Source organism: Gymnogyps californianus, chromosome 1 (genome assembly GCF_018139145.2).
Source record: "Gymnogyps californianus isolate 813 chromosome 1, ASM1813914v2, whole genome shotgun sequence".
Taxonomy (NCBI): Eukaryota; Metazoa; Chordata; class Aves; order Accipitriformes; family Cathartidae; genus Gymnogyps; species Gymnogyps californianus.
This window is the reverse complement of record NC_059471.1, coordinates 121,833,814-121,851,064: the sequence shown is the minus strand read 5'-3', so window position 1 is coordinate 121,851,064 and position 17,251 is coordinate 121,833,814. Positions and strand designations below refer to the sequence as shown.

The 17,251-nt window shown below is 42.5% G+C and overlaps 1 protein-coding gene across 1 annotated transcript in view; it reads right to left on the bottom strand.

The window, feature by feature from the left end:
- Window positions 1-15,634, bottom strand: part of MYH15 (myosin heavy chain 15) — a 66,678-nt gene extending 51,044 nt beyond the window's left edge. Inside the window, exon 1 of the mRNA XM_050912211.1 lies at window positions 15,596-15,634. The gene's annotated coding sequence lies outside the window, so the exon portion shown is untranslated. The remainder of the gene's footprint in view (window positions 1-15,595) is intronic.
- Between the last annotated feature and the right edge of the window lie 1,617 nt (window positions 15,635-17,251).

Genomic DNA, 17,251 nt, shown 5'->3' with positions numbered 1-17,251 from the left:
GATATGACTTGCAGGCACTGGCTAATCAGTCCACCCAGATGCATAATTACAAGGGACCTGACACTTTCCTAAGCGGTTATTCTAGCTGGCTAAACGAATGCGCTGATGTTAGAGAAGAAACATGTATTTGCCATCCTAGCATTCAAGCAGCATCCTAGGATGACTAACATAGGCTATATGTTTAGTGATATTACTACTAAAAGCTTAAGCCACATGAAAACCTTTTAGTCACATCAAAACCACAGTACAGTGTTAGAGCGCAGCTGGCTACCCGCATTTAGAAGTGAAAGAGGTTGGTACTCACCCTGGAGAGCACACAGAAAGTGTCACGACTCTGCCTGGTCCAGACTTTATATGTCCCTATCTCAAGGTCACTGGTGATAACTGTTTAAAGGCATCAGCAGTTTTCCTCCATGCCTATATTTGTCCGCCGGATCCCGGGTGAGGAGACAATGCCCGAGAAGGGGACACGTGTGGCTGCGCCCTGGGGAGGAGGGGGGCAGGAATGTCAGCGGGGAGCGGTGCGCTCCTCGCCGGCTGCCCCTCGCCACGCCATTCTTGCTCCATGACTTCATGGAAGAAGCTTTTCCTGCTTCGGTGTTTTCACAGGGGCAAGTATTGCTTTTCCAAGTGCCTCGGAACTTAATTACCATGGGCTTGTGGGGGTGGGGTGGAAATTAAGACTATTCAGATGTAACTCCCCCAGAATATGAAAATAAAAGCTTCTTGCACAAGGGACAAGTGATTATAAAGGGAATTTGGTTATATGTGAGCCAAACTGCCTTCAAGCAACAAAGCTAGGATGTGAGTTCTCACATCCCAGTCAAGCGCTTTAAATCCCCTTCTTGGGCCCCAGAGGTTTAAAAGCCAAGCTTATAGGCTCAGGTTTGGGATACACAGGTATTCCCCAGTTTATGAACAAGGCAAGACAGTGAAGAAATTTAAGAATATATTGCTTCTTCCTGGAAAGTGAATCACACATAATGAACAAAGTAGGCATCAATTTTAGTGAGTGCTTTGCTTCAGGAAACTCATTTATGAGACTGAGTTTAGGCAGTGTCTGGCCTTCTTATCATAAACTCGTTTTTCCTGTAAAGCAAGCACCATAAGTAACTCAGGTCTCATTTCACTTCAACCCATAAATAGCAAAACAACTGACACATCCAGATTGATTTGCTTTTACCAACACGGGTAGATATATAGGTTTCCTTTGGTTCTAGCATAAACTGAATATAAAAGCACAAAGGAAAATAAATATTGTGGATAATGCTTGTTGGCCACAAGGGAAGACAGTATATTAGGGCTTTAGAAAATTCAATTCCAAGGAAGCAAGGGGGAGCAGGGAAGGAGCTTACCCCCAGCTTCATTCAATTCTTAGATACCCACAGGAACAAGTGGTTTGGTTTGTGACCAGGCAAGAAGAAAAATGTTTGCATACTGAGTCAGCTATTTTTAAAGCTGTTGTCCTGATGACTGGACAGTGACAGGTTGCACAGACAAAGTAGGTTTGTAAGAAACAGAGGGATTTATGGAAGTGATAGACTCAAAGACAGGAGATTGATGTGGCAGGTCTGAGGATCTGAGTGCTTTAGTGACCTGGTATTTTTAGCATTTGGGGAATGCAACCAAGAGACAGAGAATCACTACTGCTTTGCTAGAGACATACCCACCTCCAGACAGACTTAAGTTGAGGAGAGTGCCCTCTGCTAAAGCTGGGGGTGAAGCTTTCAGTCCTGGTCTGGACACATCTGTGAAAGGAACCTGCGCTCAAGCTGGAAATGAGTGGCGTGTGTCATGCTCCAGTGCTCAACTGGCTGTCGCACTCTTCTCACTCATTTCCTTAAATCAGAATCACTTCCCACCCCTCCCAGCCTGCTGCTTTAGAGGTACTTGGTGTGCTGCAGCATGGATGTATGTTGATGTTGGATCTAACTCATGACCTTTTTGCTTTATATCTGGCAAAAAAGAAAATAGAACTAGTGATCTCAGCTGCTCAGGAGAACAGTGAGTGATTGTGTAAAGCTCAAGCAGACGTTCCTGATCACGTAATTTGAAACAAGGTAAATTGCACGCATCACCAAGGTTTATGGATGCCGTTAATCTGCTGTGAAGACTGGGAATATGATTATTTCATGCCATGAGGGTATAACGCGCTGATACTCTCTCCCTCCTGCTCCCCTCTCGCATTGCTGGTAGCTTTACTTCTAAATACAATATTCCCATTACCACCTACTTTTCTTAGAAGAAGGCATCTTTTTACAAATATGCTGTTATTACATTTTTTTTCTGTTCTGCAAGTATTCAGCTTTCATCAGTCCTGCATGAACACTACAATCTCACTCCCACGCCTCCCTTTTCTTTTTTGGGGCTGCAAACAACTGTTTCCGTAGCTGATGCCAGTGCAATTTCAAAGCTTGTGTCACTTAGAAAGGGACACAGTCAGCACTAGTTCAAACATGATCAATTTATTTTCCTTGCCAGCCTGATGTGAATTGATACTGCACATGTTATTGCTGCCTTTCTGGAGTTTATTTGCTTTCTTTTAATATGAACCAGAATTTGCAGCACATTTGCCCTAGATTAAATTTGTAACAGTGACAACCAAAGACATTTGTCTCTCGCGGGGGCTACTTTTAGAAAGGTTAATGCTGGTCACTGTTTCTAGGGAAACAAGGAACTTTGATAAGAAGCCCTTGTGACTAACCTATTTTTAATAACATTACATATTGGAAAGGAATGCAATAACATTTATCAGCTCTAGACACAGATAGCGTCAATATTGTGGTCTTATATAGAAAAATTGGCACCTGGGATCCGTAAAAACCCAGTTATGAACCCTCTTTATTTTCTTAGAAAAAAAGATCGATCAGCCAGCTGTGTTTTGACAAAAGCTGGCCTTTAGACTACTCTTAATAAAGTGTGCACTGTAATAACCTGGCACTCCTGAAAAGCAAGATCAATGAGATATAGAAGGACACTAGTTCAAGATATAGATGCTTGGAGAAAGCATCTTCTGAGTCAGGATCCTCTGGACTGCTCCATAAGCAAGCAGAAAGACTATCCCTCTGTGAGATGCATCTAAAGAGATTGAGAACCTATTATTTACCTTGGGGTTTTTTTTGGTCACTGGTCCCTGCTGCTGTTACAGTCTCTGTTTAAAAGGACAAATGGGAAAGAGCCAAAATGATCTAGTCAGATGCTCTTTGAAAGAGAAAGATCATCCACATGGGAATAGTTTTGGTGGAAGAAAAATGTGAACATCGTACCCAGCAGCAAATCCAGGCCCATTCTGTACGAGCGGATCTATTTTGTCTTGTGAAGAATCATGGTTTAATTCTTCAAGCCGTTGATGCCCTAAAGAAAAATTGGAGGGGGAGAGAAGCTTAGCTTTAAAAATAGTTGCACTCTGCTACATCTCTAAAGGATGAGAAAATTGGCACTAAACAGTACATTTAAAGTGTGTTTATGACAGCTAGATTCGCATTATTAGAACTGGAGTTCTTCAGGTTTCTACAAGCCTTTGTGCTCCCCCTGCTGCAGTGCACACGCTAGGCAGTGGACACAAGCCTCTGCAACCTAAAGAGGTATCGGGAGCTTCTGTTCACGCTCCTTTCAGAATCATCATTTTAAATAGTTTCCTCCAATTAATTCTTTGCTGATAGCTACTGTGTGGTGTGATAGTATAAAGGAAATCTAAATTTCTCTATGGAAAGCATCTGCTTTCATGCAAACATGCCTGCGGAAATAATTTCTAAGCCACCAAAAATGTTTTAAGTGCCTTTTAAGCCACTGAAATCCATGATCTATTGCTATCAGTATGCAGACCCCTGAAACAGAATACCTCTTCCCGCTTTGAACAACTTGAAATCACCAGTGACTGCGGAGAATTAACACACGAAACCACAAGAGAAGAGTAGCTGATCTTATTAGCTTGGTAGCGCACAGCAGCATCCGTCCCTCGGCCACGCTGCCAGCCGGCCCCCGCCTCTCATCCCGTGCCAAGCGCCGAGCTCCGGGCTGCATCGGCACGCTCCCCTCCTAACCCAGGCTAGGATAATAAACATTTCAGAGCTGTCATTGCTGCCTCTCCCCTGCTGACATTCGATCATTACGGTATCTTAAGAACGTTTAAATAGGTCAGGGTTTTAATGGGAGGGCTCAGCTTCTGGGAGCGAGACTGACAGTGCTTTGAGAGCAGATTAACAGCACTGATAAATCAATCTCAAACTGACTCACAGCCCTAAGAAAAATAGGAAGATGAAAACAGTGAAAAGTGAGCTTAATTAAATAAATGGTCTCAGCTCTTCGGCTCTGGAAATGTACCAGGGAAGAGAAAGAAGGTTTTTGTCATGTGCATTCTCACTCTTCTCTCTCCAAAAGCTGACATTCCCCCATCCCCTCTGTGAAAAGTTTTCAGTCTCCAATAATCTTGAGCAGCCCACTCTGCCCGTCAGGTCAGAGAGTATGTAATGGCATGTTTTCAGAATTGCTGTGCATCCTTTTCCCAGCTTGCACATATCCTAATTGCCATTAGCGAGTTTTGGGGTTTTTTCCCCCACCTGAAACTGCTCTGCGTGATCCATAACCACTGGGGGAAGGCAGGGAGTTAAAAGCCCTAATAATGCATGTAAGTAGTTCAGGTTAATCTTTTCAGTATTCATTAACTAAGCATTTGTTTGCACAGCACATCATTAGAATTACCGTAGCCCATTCACCAATTCTATTATGCCCTTCTGAAGCTAATAGTCAGAAGTATTTTAGCCTCGATCAATGCAGGGGGAAAAAAAAAAAAAAATCCATAAACATCTCTCTAGGGTTTGTATTATGCAATCTGGCTTCAAAGACAGGGTACTTCATTACCTCTACTTCAGCCTGTGACTATGATGCACTCGCTCTGCTCAAGCAGCCTGAAAACCACATTTCCATTTCAATAAGCAGCACTGCCCTAAAATACTCCTAGGCCTTCAGACACAACATATTCTATCTCCTGCAAGACAACTTGCCTTTCTTTGCCTTTTTTACATTTCAGCTTCAAGGATTCAGAGCCTGCCTTTCAGGTATGGGCAGAGGTGGGTACAGTCCTTGCTGATCGCCTGGTTTTGCTGCTGTGGGGGTTTATTCTTCAGAGGAGATGAGGAGGAAAGAAAGGAAAATACTCATGCCTTTTTAGACACAAGCGATTTTTCAGTTTTTTGCTTTTGTAACTCTCCAAGACGTAACTCAACTTTCTGTCAAGGATTGTTTGCTACCTTGTGTTTACCTTATGCCAACTGCAGACTATTCTAAAAAAAATGCAGCGACAGTTTAATTGGTGAAATAATTGCCATGGGGGGATACTTTATTAACATTGCAAGTGCTGACAGAATAAACCCAATGTGATTGGCATGACACTAAATAGCAAGAAGGCACTGCAGGAAGCAGGCTGTGTGAGTTTTTCAGCATTTACATTCTGTAAGCAAAGACAAGATGCTGTTTCTTTCCAAGCGCAGCTACGCTGAGCTGGTCACCTCCGCCAGGAAACTCAGTCAGCAAAACTCCTTGAAAAAATAAGGCCAGTTTTTAAGGAAAATCTATTTCCAGAGGTATTACTCTCTGCCATGAGCTCAAAAAAGCACAAGTCTGTGCTTCTCACATGGTCTAATGATTTGATGCTTCTTGTCAGTCAAATTTAAACACCTCCAAAAATGGACATGACATCCTTTCCAGCAGCAACGTTCTGGAGTGACTGGCTGGTGTGTGCATATAAATAAATATATATATATATAAAAAAATATATATATATAAAACCACACACATAGATATTTATATGTCTGCGTGTATATCTAAACATATATACATACATATATATATAGATTCATAAACGTGAAAACAAGTTTATTTTCTAACCTCTCCCCTGCCAGCTATGACGCTCCATGCTTACAGCTTAATACCAGATAAAATGAACTTTCCCCTTGGAGACTTGTTGAACTGATCCTGCGGATTGGCGCTGTACCGCAGCCGAGCCGTGGTAGACTCCACCACCGCCGCACTCCCCCCCTTTCACTACGCCAGGCTGCTGCTACCCAGGCTCAGCACCAGCGAGACACGGAGGCTGACGCTAGAGCTGAAATCCTGCCACCAGCAAAACCCCCGAAGCGCTTTAGGCTCAGCCTCTTCTCTGCACAGGGCGTTTCTGTTTTGCTGGATGAGCACATCATGTCTAACCCCAGATTAGTTTCTGAAAAGGCATGGCAGGGCGAGATCGGAAAAGGGTGAGCTGCAGCACGCCGGGCCGCTGCGAACTCCCACCGCTTCTGCGCTGTTTGGGGAGGGCAGAGACAGGAGTGCTGAGATGCCAAGAGTTAGAGGAGAGAAGGTCGGGGAAGCCACGGTGAGAAAAGACCATGCTGGACCACCCAGAGAAACCCACGGAGCCCTTTGGAGATATAGGCTATGTTACATGTCTGGACCAAAACCCACCGAGACTCCATCGCTGAGATCGGCCGGGCATTGCCTTTGCGGAGGAGGACCGCCTTTGCCACAACAGCAAGCAGCAGCTGAGATTTCCAGTGAGGCTACAGGCATAACTCCCTTTAGAGTCACACCGGCTTCCCAGCAGCAGCTAATCCTGTTGCAACAGAATTGATTTTAAATATCTTTTTTTTTGTAATTGAAATACACATTTTTGTCTTTATAGGGGAAAAAAAATGAAGGAGATGGGGGGAAAAAAAATCATATGCTTACACAAAGCATATTGCACAAAGCCAAAATACTTGCCACATACACATTTTTAGGCCTCACACAATGGTCTAAAAAAGAAAAGGGAAAGAAGAAATGAAACAATGCCTCTGGTATGATGATGCAAAGCTAGATTGCTGTAAAAACACTGAGCAAGAATGGGAAATATGCCCTGCCTCAGTGGGGGCCTCTGAAGCTTCACTTTAAATACCAGTAGCGCAGCAGCATGAAAACACCAAACAATTCATTTGACAGGACCACCAGCCTAGTTGAGTAACTTGTTAAATTTTCATCAAAACTCACTCAACAGAAAACCTCAGGTTTTGATCTATACAGCCCGTCCCACAGAAACTTCTCATCATCAGCTCCATCTATTCAAACCTATTCAACCAAAAGAGCATTTTGGAATAGTCTTAATTGAAGAACTGTTGCTGTGCTGCCCTGTGGATGCAGATGGTTTCTCATCTCACCTTTCTACATGCTGTTCTGCAGGTCCGGTGCCTATGCCTTGCCTCCACTAGAGGAGCGAATGGGATCCTAAGAATAACTCCTGCAGGGCAACAAAATAACATTTTTATTTATATAGCTATAGAAAGATGTATATATATTTTTTTAAATCATCACTGATGTTTTTCAGATAATCCAAATTTACAGCAGAAGGCTTAGCTGCAAAATTTAACACAGAACTTTGACAAAAATATAGGCTATTTTGGGGTACAAAAATATGCTATGGAAAAAAAGAAAAGGAAGCTTTATTTTTTAAGCTGGATTATTCTGCCTCTTGCCTGTCAAGATATACTGGCCCTGGTGGAAACTCTGGTCCTTCTTGTTGTACTGCAGTTGATGAACAGGGATTTTCCAGAGCAGAAAAATCTCCCCTCCCATCCTCACCCAAATGTGCACCAGAACCGCAGAGAAGGAATTGCAGAGCTTAAGCGCAGAGGATTTCCATTGCATTGCCAGCATGGTCTGGATACCTACATTCATCCATTACCGACACACCTTCATACTTCAAGATCTGCAGTGTATCCATCCTCAGAAAAAAAAAAAAAAAAAATTAAAAAAATCACTGTAATACAGAAATTACTGACACCTTTCTAGGAAAGGGAAGCTGATTGAGGCAAAGGTAGGGGCTACATCCATATAAACAATGAGGCATTTAAGTCCCACTGCTTTCTCTGTGTGGAGTTACAAAGCCAATTACCTTCAAAGAAGAGGGGCTAAGCAGTCTGTTCATGATCACACTGTTGGACTAGGAAAAATGACCGGGCAATAGGGCTGTAAGAATTTGACAGTGCCCTCTGAGCAAGTCCCACTCTTCTCCATGGGGAGACGGGCTTCTCAACAGATGGGTTGTCTCTTTCACTCTTACTCGGTTTAAAAAGTAGGCAGTTTAACTGTGTAAAAACCAATGGCAAGTCATTCTTGCCCAACCAGTTTATTGTGAATCAAGAATGAGAGGGGCAGATTTTAGATACTGAAAGTACAAGGAGCAACAGCACTGTGTGGCACTATTGTTCAAAACAGAATAGGTAGATACATTCAAAGATAATAGCAATACCTATTATGTTTCAAGTTACATCTCAGGGAAATTTGGCTCACACTTCATTGGACACAGAGACTTGAATTTTAGCTACTGCAGCAATCAGAAAACTATCTTGAACACACCTGAACTACTTACAATTTTCTATTGCCGCACAGGTTGTCTGTGCCTTGGAGTGAAAAAAGCATGCAAATTGGAGTATGAAACCAATCAGTAGAATTTATTTCAATGAGAGAAAGAATCAGACAGCAGATGTATAGATCCATTCCCCAGAAATAATAAACCAAATGCCATTTAAGACTGAGTCCAACAGTGGGCACCAATTGTATCTCATACCCATTCAATGCAGACAGGTCTTAGCGATTTGATCACAGTGTACACATAAAGTTCAAAGAAAAAAAGCACCTAAATACTCCCTTAACCAGAAAGGACATGGTCTTTCAGTTTACAGCTTCCAGATGTGTTTTAATGAGCATTAAAAAAAACAAGTATGAATGAGCACTTTTGTACAGCTTGTGGAAAGGACGTTCCAAAAGGACTAAAGAAACAAAATCTTCCACTCTCTTCCTATTCCCCATGCCACAGCCTGTTCGTTAGCAGTAACAACGTGTGACATGTCACACGGGGCTCTGCTGAGCTGAGCTCCAGACCTCTGACACTAAATCACTGATAAAGTCATAACATGGAAAAAAGGGCCGTCCAAGTAAGTCCCTTCACAATAGCCAGGCTCTGGGAGTCAGCAATGCCCGCCTTAATCCAGCTATCTCCATTAAGTGTCTCCCACCACCGTTATCAGAACCAGAAGTGAAAAGGTGTTAGCAAAGGAAAGATATTTTTGCACAGTGCTCTTTCACTGGATGGGGTTCGCGTCTGACTTCCACTGTCCAGCTCAGCCGCAACGGGCTGAGCGACGAGAGCACGTGTGTGCGAGGGCACGTGTAAGGGCCTCAGCCAGCCATGAAGGCTGCTCGCAATGGTGCGCATTCGAAGAGCAAGCCAAATGACAATCATTCGGCCACGCCTTAAGATGTTCATATAATTTAATTTTCCTTAGCGTCACCTCCTTTCTCTCCCTGCCCTCACCTAAGGACAAGACGGTCTAGGAGCCAGCCCGTAATCTCCCTCCACACCATTCTCTTTTTAGACTTGGGGAAGCGCATAGCAGAAGGAGAGCTCATCGCTTGTGGCTCTGCATTTACAAAACAAAAGACAACCATATATGGGCAAGAAAGAATAATTAGCAGATATTGTTTCAATCTTACTCCTCCTTTATTCATTACTGTCTTCAAAGACACCTCCTTCCTCCCCCAAAATAAACCCCTTATTGAAACAACGGGATGGACACATCACCTTGGATGTTTTTACAACCTGACAAAATGTCACTGATACCTAATTCATCATTGTCAAGATTCAGCACTTGTCGTGTCTATCAGAATTTCTTTAGAGATCTGAAATACCAAAAAAGGAATCCAGTGCTTACTAAGAGAGTATCTTCCTAGCTATAAAGGATTATGGCCCTTAAATAAAAGAAAAGCTGAAAAAGCTGAAAATTATGCATGAACTGATGATAGGAAGAGATCATTAGTATTAAAAATGCAAATACACAGAGGATGTACCATCCTCCTGCACCAACAGTATTTCTGATCAGCCAGCCTAAGTAAAACCAACCCAGTATTTATGTATTCAACTTGAAGAAAAATACATATTAAGGACAGAATTACAGTTAGGAATGTGACAATGATGCTGCCATTAGCCTCCAACCAAGCGTCACTGATCCAGGAAATTAAGAGATTAGATAAAAAGAAACCTAACGAAATTGAAATAAGAAATGTATCGTTAGGGAGTTCAAAAAGTCTTAATGTTGCTGTATAGTGAGGACAGACTGTGACTAAGGCATCTGAGTGTTTGTATTCCTACAAGCTTTTTTAAAGCTGATTCCACCTTTCTGAATACATTGAATGAGTAATCACTAGCATTCATTCATTTTATCAGGCTTTTTTTTCTTTTCTCCCCTTCAGGAAGTTCCCATTTCAAAATGACTACGTGGAGGCTGAACGAGGAGCACCAGCTGGGGCTCCTGCACAAGATTTCTGGCCTTCTGGAGGAGCAGAGCGCCAAACAGCAGAGCGCTATTTTAAGGGCAGAGCTACTGGAGAAGCATCAGACAACCAGTGGTCGCCAGTCCTCTAAAGAGGCTTGCACCTATTTTGCACAGCTGGAGCCTCACAAAGCAGCCCGTTCCACTCACAGGTTTGGCTTTTAGTTTGCAGTAGGAGAAGTGGCTTAGGGCTTTTTTTAAAAGGGAGAACACATACAAAGAAATGGTGTGAAGAACCTACTTCCTGAGTCCTGCCAGCACCAAACTTCTGGTGTTCTCTGTGGTTCTCCCTCATTCCCACCAGCAGGCAAGGTTTCAGTGGTATGGGGGACATTTCAAGCAGAAACATGCAAGCCACTCAGCCATTAAGCCATTTAACCTTTAAAGACTAAAGCTAAGTGACACAGTTAATCCACCGGTGAAAGGCTATATGTGCCCTGTCTCCCCCATAAGAGTGGCATTTCAGCCACTGCAGAAGACTGATAATAAGTTGCATTATCTCTGATGTCACGGTGGACCTATTTAAGAATTTTTAGCCTGGCTCTACTCTGTATGTAACATTAAATACAGCCATTGCTAATAACTTGGCTTAATTATTAGCTGGTTTCTTCATATACATGTAGGCAGAAGATTTCAATTATTTTTAATTATATGGAAAGTTCCAAGTGTCTGTTTTATTCCATTAAGATCATTCAGAACTCAGTAAAACCTGCAAATGCTTAATTCTTTAAATGACAGGTTTTAATTAATTTGAACTCAGGCTAATTAAAAGATTTGCAGATTGCAACAATCTAGTCCATTTTCAAAAGGCAAGCCTTTACATCTACAGCAAATATGCTCTATTTTCCATTCAGATTAAAGATTCAGCCCCTACTTTAAGTGCAAAAACCTCTTCAGACTTAACAGTGGAATTACAACTGACAGCAGGTAATAGAAGTGCTCCATCGGTTTGGGCTCTAAGCTACAAACCATGTCTCGAGAATACCCAAGTCCACTGCTCCCCCTTGCATGAAAATCTGGGCACCAGAGACAGGAACAAGAGCTTTAGCCAGAGCCTTTGGTGGTAACAGCCTTGGCTTAATCCCCCTCACCTACCACTTACCTGTTTGTGCAGCACTGTGTAAAGGGGGAAACTAATGCCCAGCTCTGACAGCCACTGACAGTCACCCTGCAACAAAATAAGGGAACTGTATTTGCTAGGTACCCCACAGAAACACTAGCTTCAGTGGATAACTTCAAAAAGAAAAGAGAAAATATTTTACTTTAAATTTGTAACCAACAAAAATAAGGCTGTGGTTATGCTATAGATCTCTCCCCACCCACAGTTACTTTTGTCCTCACCAATCGATTCCGATGACATTTGACAAAGGAAAAGTGGCTCCGGTGACAGTCCTACAAGTCAGTAGCTGGCTAGAAGCTGGACGCTGAAGCCGATATGGGCAGAAGTTGTTTTTCCCATATTCTGTGCACCAGAGCCTGTGCCAGCTAGCACCTCCATAATTTCCAAGCCAGTGTCATGACATGCTGTTTCCACCCTAGTGGAACAACCTCCCCAGGGACGTGGTAGAGCCCCCATCACTGGAAGGTTTTAGGATGCGACTGGACAAGGTGCTGGACAATCTCATCTAGGCTCTCTTACCCATGAAAGGTTGGACCAGATGATCTTTTGAGGTCCCTTCCAACCTGGGATGTTCTGTGACGACTAGGGGCACAGAGGTGAGGAAACTGAGGTCACTTTTGCGTAGAGCAAAACAAGGGCTTAAGGAGGACAAAGGACCCGATCCCACAGCGCATAAGTTTTGCTGCTTTCAGTATGCACTGCTTTAAATGCATGAAAGTCACAAAGTCCTTGACTGGCATGAACAAAGTTGGATTTTCAGCATGACACCTTCACACAGCTGCTGGCAATGAGCTTCCTTCATATACAAATATAGTTAATGTATACAGCGATTGTTGGCTTGATTTCTCCGTTTCGAGTGAGTAATGCATATAGCCATAGTAACCAGCTCCTGCCACTAAGTCTTCCTTCTCCTCTGAAATTGATCCATTTATACATGGATCTGTGAAGAGGAGTTTACATTTCTCCTGGTTAGAAGAGTAGCTGGGGGAGACCTGGCTCCGCAGTTCTGCCACACGCTGCAGAAATGACATGGAGTGACCTTGGCTATTGTTCTGTAAGTGGTTTTCCAGCATGTCACATGCATCTGTTATCCACTTATCGACCCACTTGAGTCTATATACACCAGCCAATATTCTCTTTGCTAAACAGGGTTATTAAAAACGCAACATCGATGTGCAGTAATGTCTCCAAACAAATTTCCCAGTCAAGGTATTAATAGTTTTAAGGTGTTGGAAAACCATTTTCAATGAGTTCATGGAGTTTCATAGCAAAATAGGTTTGTAGCTAGCATTCACATTAGCATTGTGCCTGCCTAAAGGATCTTGAATCTGATGACATTTAGCTTTTAATGTTTTAAAGATACAAGCATGCCAGAGCCTTTAACGCAAGATAACAAAATCCAATTTCACTTGCCTTGATCAGCCTTTGTAAGTGTTGCTTGCTACCCGAGTGCTGAACTCAAGTCCCAGATCTGATCTAAGCTTTATCCCTTTCTAAATGGGTAAAAATAAACACATCCTTTCTTACCCTTTATGGAGATGAAAACATTGCAAAGAAGGAGTACATGTGTGCTGTGAAGAATTGAGCCAAGCATCAAAGATTTCCCCAAAAGGACATGCAGCAAGTACTACTTTAGTTGTTGAGCTCTTTATAGTAAATAGTGGTGTTTATATATAAAATTAATGATTCAGATGGTAGTGTAGACTACAGACCTGTTCCTGGAAGAAAGGAAAATCCCTCCTCCTTCCCCAGAAAGTGCTAAAGAGGTTACAGAGACCTTTGCATAGAGGAATAATATGTAGAGACTAAGAAAAAGCTCAAAGCTATTGTGATATTTCTAAATTGTTACACAGTACCTTACTGAATGAAAGGGAAGCTGGCCACGTGCATGAACTGCAGAAGGCAACTTACTTTAGACAGCAGTAAAACACGTTTGACCTAAATTGCCTAGCTTAACGTTACCTTGGGCTATGCACAAGTGCAGAAGTTCCCAGAGCCCAGCTGGCATCAGTAACCCAACTGAAGTTGTGAGGCATCATTGTAACTATCAAACAAAAAATTACCAGGTTTATCAGTGATATGAATGGTCATTGTTTAGTATTTCAGTCCAGCAGAGATGTCTTCCAGGTACACGTCCTTGTTAGATTTGCCTAGGACTGACGATGTTTAATGAGTCTGGGAGAAATCCAGGAAAACGTTATCCCTGAGCAACAGACACTAAGGCCAGACTTCAGCTACCTGATTGACAATTTTTAATCACACTTCAACACTGCAATGAATGGAAAATACTTCCAAAAGATTAGTGCCACTCCTCCTATCTCTTCTCTAATCACTTTCTACCTTAAGTTTTGAGAAATGGAAGAATTTTGCGGAGGTGATGGTGGATGGGACACTCCAGTTCTGTGATGCAAGCATCCCACGCTTCTTAGCTTGTGGGGCAAAAAACACTCCTATGTCCTGGCTATCCATGGCTGTAGTGTAATAGTTTTTTTAAATTGCACATATCACACATGATAGTAAAATTCTTACAGAATTTAAACACTGACATTTTAAACACTTTCCCTCTAACCTGAGGGTTATTGACATAAACCATCAGTTTTATCTCAACAGCACATTAAGAAAAGATGGAGGAGACTTAACAACTATCACCCACCCCTATCAAACAGTGAAGTCATCTCTGGAGAACTGTACCTCAGGACTTGCACTCGCTTGGGCTCAGCCAAAAGGCTTTTCACCCTCTAGCAATCCTCCTTGTGTGCAGACTTGGTAAGCTAATAAAATTATATCTGCAGCTTAGGTCTAGCTTCTATCCTTTCTTCTCACCAACCTATGAATAAACATGACAGTTTATCATCGGGCCTTGAGTAGTTAGGTTTATAACAAACAAGGCTTGAGAGCAGGAGGGAAAGGGGGAAGGAAAAATGTCATTTGAGTACTCCAGGCTTCAGAAATAGAACTAAAATTGGAGGCTGTGCAACCTCGCTTCAGCACCTGCGTGCGTAAGCGCTCTGCTTCCAGTGATGTGATTAGATGCTATTTTTCCCCTGGGGGCTCTGCCTCATTCTGCATGAGATAGGCCTGCGTGGGGAGGAAGGCAAAGTCAGGTGGTGAAGGAGACACTGCTGTCTGCATGTCCCTTTTCACTCTGTTGCAGAAGCTGCCTTCTGGATGAGTCAGAAGTGGGAAAAGAAAGATGATTTTAAGATTCAAGTAATTGCTTGCTGCATTAGTATGCCAGGAGGCTTCACCACGAAGTACCTGTGTGATGGCAAGCAAGCCATTTACACCAACTTTTAGACAGGCAACCACCGTAACTGGTTTTATTTTCTATGCAACTAGGTTGAAAATCCCTGATTTGCATGGAAATGCTGAGTGGAAGCACAGGAAAGTACTGCATGCCAGGGCTGCAGCCAAAGCCACCAAGAACCATTCTTTGGAGCTATAGAAAGCATATCTGTGCACACATGTATGAAGCGTTATGTACTAACAAATGGAGGCTTTCAACTTTTCACATAAGGAGCCCCAAATTAGCAGTTTACCCCAATTTGCATCTTGATTCTCTGTTGGTAACATGAAGATAATCGTATGTAGACACCATAACGACAAGCACCGTACAAAAATGAATGAGAGAGAAAGGCTACACGTTAGATATTTTATCTTCATCTGTTTAATAGCTACATATGGGCAAAGGTTCTTCACACATACACAAGTGTTTGAGCAGAGTCTAAGCAGCAGCACATATTTGAGCCATTACAAGCTGCAGCTGTGTTCCACTCATGCAGAGAGGCAGGAGCAACCTCTATTCTGGCACTCCACAGAGTCGAGTAGCCCGTTAACCTCCCTGGGGGAGAACAGTCACCTTGGAGGGTAGCATGCATCAGCCAGCCCAAAGATTGCACTCTCTAAGCGTACCATGCCTAAAAATATACAGCACTTCAGCCACAGACATTAAACAGGTGAAGGAGTGACAACAGCCTCGCATGCAGAGAGAATGCTGTTCCCCAGCGTATTAACACCCCCCCACCCCTCCAATAAAAACGACTTCTGCTCTTGCCAGTGAAAGACAAAGGCATTTACTTGGTTTTTGCAGAACACAAGCAAGGCAACAGCACAATACCTTGAAGCATATTCTGAGGAGCTTTTCGGTGTTGAAGCAAACCGTTAAACTGATACTGAAACAAACACAATAGCTCTCCGAGATTTCCTGCTGCCTTAGAAAGCCACAACAAAGAAGTTGTATTGATTCACCTCATCCTGAGTATAAGTAAGAAAATGAAAGGCTTCTTTTAAAACTAGATTCACTTCCAATTGCTAGATACATGACAAAAATAAACCAAAGATATTTTTCTAAGCTTTATCCTCAAAAGATAAAAAGAGAAACAATTAAGGCACTTGATATGACACATAAGCAAGCAGAAACAGCTCCTGACTGTGGCCTCCACCCTCCAACCAAGATTAAACAAAATATATTGTAACTGAGCCAGCACTGGATTTTTTTTCCCTGGGGCTTATCAGAAGCCTCTGGATTTTTAAGTTATAATAGCCTTATATTTCCTTCAAAGGTTACAGGACATTCTGCCTGTACTGTAAAACACAACTGAAATGCAACACTTGAGTATCAATATAAGCAAATAATACACCCAGATAGATTATTCTGAAGTAAAACTGAGCCAAAACAACAGCTGCCTACTTACAAAATCAGTTTTTAATAACTTAATACAGTGCAAAACCCTAAAACAGATTGTTAGCTCAGTTACTCTGAAGAAAAATTGTGTAAGCCACCTTCATCACGTTTCTCAAACACTGGAGTTCATTTCTGATGCAGAGCTTTAGAAGGAAGAGACATTTTAAAGCCCTGCAAGCAAGCAGTGCTTCCAAAGTCCATCTGAGCAACAAGAGCTACAATGCCCACTCCTGAGTAACATACGTTGTCCTTGGGTTTGTCTCTCCTTTAAGAGCCCCAGAGGTTTGTATCGACACACACACACGTAGTATGCTGTGTTCAGGACTGTGATTGTGTGCTGACTGAAAAGATACTTCAGATCATTCCCAAGTATGCTTCAAGGTCCTTTGTAACTTCTTCCTTCCTGCCCCCATACACTAAATAAATTTTTTCGTTACCTGCTTTCCTCAAGGTTGTGCAAAGGCTCAGCTATTAGCCTAACAGCTTTGGATTCAGTTTTACGAGTGTAACACTGCACATGTTTGATACAACTACACTGAACACTTCCTATTGCCATTAAGACTTCTTGCCTAGACTGTGGCCAATTTTGTCCATGCAGTCCATTTTTCAAGCTAGGCCAGAGCCTGCCCTGCAAGACTAATGTTCTGTGGTAGGTGAACCCAGATTTCTTTCCTCCCAGCCAGGTGCCTTACCCCCAACACCATCCTTTTTGTTTGTTTCCCCAGTCAACATTGAGAATACATAAGGCTAAAGGAGAAAGTTGCTGCCCCACTAGTTTTGTTACATTATGTTCCCTTTTTAGTGGTTTCTCCACAAACCTTCTGTTTAGAAGGGAAGATACTGGTAGAAGGAAGAACGCAGCATGCAGTGATGCTCTTACACATTCTCCTGGAAAGACGGGGTAGTGGGGCAAACACCACAAAAGTTTTAGAGATACACCAGTAGACTTGTATATTTCCGTTTCCAAAGACATCCTCAGTAAAAAAATAAATCTATTGTTATGAGTAAAGTGGCTGCAATGTTTGCTCAAAACCCAACACAGCCCAACAATAATGAGTCAGGAAGACAGACTGTAAACATATCAATGTT